The sequence below is a fragment of the Dipodomys spectabilis genome, unplaced genomic scaffold (genome assembly GCF_019054845.1).
Source record: "Dipodomys spectabilis isolate Male_0828 unplaced genomic scaffold, ASM1905484v1 ptg000356l, whole genome shotgun sequence".
NCBI classification, from domain to species: Eukaryota; Metazoa; Chordata; class Mammalia; order Rodentia; family Heteromyidae; genus Dipodomys; species Dipodomys spectabilis.
The window spans coordinates 209,065-212,436 of record NW_024871033.1 but is presented as its reverse complement, the minus strand read 5'-3'; positions in this window follow the sequence as shown (position 1 = coordinate 212,436).

Sequence of the window (3,372 nt, the reverse complement as noted above, 5' to 3'; positions counted from 1 at the left end):
ACAATCACAAACAAGGCCACACTAAAGCTACCAACACAGCCATGTTCATTGCAGCACAATTTACCTTAGCTAAGATATGGAACCAACCCAGATGCCCCTAACTGGATGAATGGATCAAGAAAAAGTGGTATATATTCACTTGCCTCTCAATGCAGATATGGATTTCTAATTCATATATTTAAGTTTGAGAGTACCTTGAAACTCTCAATTGGCAATATTCACAATTAAATAGCTGAATCAAGAATTCAGCTATCATTTTGAAGACAGAGGTTATATTTAGCATAGAAAATAAATAACAAAGACCAAGGAAAAGTCAAAGATTAGTCATTCAGACTTTATCTGATAATTTTATTCTCTTTTTTTTTTATTTTTTTCTTTGTTGTTGTTTTTAATGTACTATGTGATTTTTTGTTTTTGTTTTTGTATGTTCTTCCCCCTATGGTATATCCCCATTGTCACTGTATTTGATTGCATTTGGTGCCTGGTATCGTATATATGTTTATTTGAATTAGGGAAGGGAATGGGAACAACAGAATGGTGAGACAAAGGACAAGGAGGGAACCAATGCAACAGTGATACTCACACGACAATATGTTAGAAATGATCTGTAGATCTTGGTGGTGGGGAGGAGGGAGGGAAAGTAAGAGAAGAATGAGGGAAGGGGTAACAATTTTGACAAGAAATGTACTTATTACCTTATGTAATTTTATTCTCTTTTAAATAGATACATTCATAAAAAAATACTTCTTATGGGACTGGGAAGGTGGCTCAGTGGTAGAGCGCTTGCCTTGCATGCACCACATAAGCAAAAAGAAAAATGCCGTAAGTGGCGCTGTGGCTCAAGTGGTAGAGCGCTAGCCTTGAGCTGAAGAGCTGAGGTATAGTGCCCAGGCCCAGAGTTCAGGCCCCATGACCGGACCCCCCCCCCAAAAAAAATACTTCTTATAGTAAGTACCTTGCATAGTTAAAAATGGCATGTAGTGTTTCCTTGTGCAGAATTAAATCTTGCCCTAGAGTAGTTGGAACTTACTAATTTGTTTCTTTTATTATGGACATACTGAGCACAATAATAAAATAGGAATTAAAGACAATGTATAGAAATTCTTAAACAAGATTTATGAAAAGCACATTTCAAATTAAGAATTTGCCTAAAAATGCCATAAAAGCTGTAAATGTCATGAAATATTGTTATTATATACTCATACATAATGTATCCATAAAATAATATATATTCATACATTACATACATAATTTTTATAGAGTATAAGAGATTAAGAAGTCTATTTTACTTATGCATGACTGTGTAATAATATTACATATGGTGATTACTTTTTTAAAGATTAAATTATTTTTAAGTAGAAAGGAGTTTTCATTTAACAAAGCAGTTTATAAATAGAATGTATCTTTATTAAAAATACAATATATCTGTATTATTAAGGAAATATATAAAGGGATTAAAATTCCAAATATCAGGTAATGAGTACAATATTTCTTAGATAATGTCAATGCTTCCTTTGCTTCCCCATTTCCCTCTCCTGTCCCTGCACACAAGTGGCATAGCTCATTTTTTATGTATATAGTGTATTTTAGCAAGATTTATCCCACTGCTTACTCTCACATTCTCTATCCCTCTACACCTATTATTGATACTGTTTTTATTCCTGCATGCAATGTACTGTTCACCCTCTAACATTTTATTCTACTTCCCTCCTCTCATCGCATTAGTCTAACAACTCCAAATACATATGCATATTCTTCCATAAGCTTATATTTTATGTCCAGATTCTATATATGAGTGAAACATGTAATCTTTTTCTTTGTGAACCTGGCTTATTAGTTATAACATGATAATCTCTGTTCCACCTCGAAACAAGACAATTTCATTTTTCTTTATGGTTGCATACTATTTTATGTGAACCAGATTAAATACCATTTTAAAGGTAATTAGAGTAAAAATAAAGATACTCAATAATCAAAGTACACACATGTTATACATAAGGCCAATGAAGAGAAATAGACTCTAAAGTCAGATTTTATCAACTTGAGTGAATCCTATAATTTGTCAGCTTTGTGATTTCAAATATATTGCTTCATTTGTCTGTGTTCTTATATCTTTATCCACAAGATGAAGATATTAATTTTACTTCATAGGATTGTTGTGAATATATTAGAATGGTTCCTATAAATATATCAAGATAATTTTTGAAGTGAAATTTTATACAGTACATTTGGAAAAAAGGGCAGTTTTGCACAAATAAGTTCTGCTAAGAAAAGAATCTGCTAAGAAAGTTTGGGGAACATTTTAAAATAAGCTTGAGGTAATTAAACACCAAATTTCCTTAGTAAAAATATCTGGTAAGTTCTAAGAATTAAGTGTTTTTTAAGTGATACTGTAGATTAATTTATAATAGTGAAAAACATAGAAATAAACCCACAATTCCAAATATAAGGGATTTATGTAATAATGACATTTATACTAATATATTCATGTTATTTTTGTGTGTGTGTGAAATGTTGGTTGACACTGAAAGATGGTCACATTTTAAAACTAAAACAGAAAACAGAATTGTCGGAGGCAGTCTCGCAAGACCCCATCTGAGTTCCTGTTCCATGAGGATGCATGCTGGCATGCATTCCTCTGTGGGGGAGGGGGACGCCCCTTCCTCTGTGTGGGGCAAAGGTCCTGAGAGTTTTTGGGAAATGCCATTCGTTCTCCTCCTAGTTAATTGTGTAGAAATATGCTTCAAGATTCCTTTCTGTGTTTTTTAATGAACTCCTACCTGGGCCTTGCTTCCTTTTGTTACTTTGAATGACTCTCCAATTAAAGATTGCTAATCGTCCACATTCCCCAAGAATTGTTTACCTTTAGGGTCATCTTCCTGTCCTGGGGTTAGGCCCTGACTACAGCCTTACCTTCTATGCCCCTATGCCATATATAAGTGTATGATGTTTTAATAAACTTTGTCTATATCCGCATGGTATGGTCCCTTTCTTCCTACCAGACACCGAGTTCCCAGGTCTCACAGTGTGAATAGCAACACAGAATAGTGTGTACAGTAGTATCCCACACTGTTTTATGAACGGTATATAGAAACAAGTAGGGAACTTCAGTCAGTTAATACTTTCTTCCTTTCTCTCACCAGTGTATTTTAATTTTATATAATAAATATGAATTATATTTAGATTGAATTGTAAACCACATTTATCTAGCATTATTTTTACTATTCAGAGAGCTTAGAATATGTATAACTCATTTCTCCTAGTACATTTATGTGGGAGATAAGAACATATTATTCCAGCTTTAAAATGAAGAAAGGAACTCACAAGGATTATTAATGTCAGAATTAGGGGTATAGTACATATATCATTTTA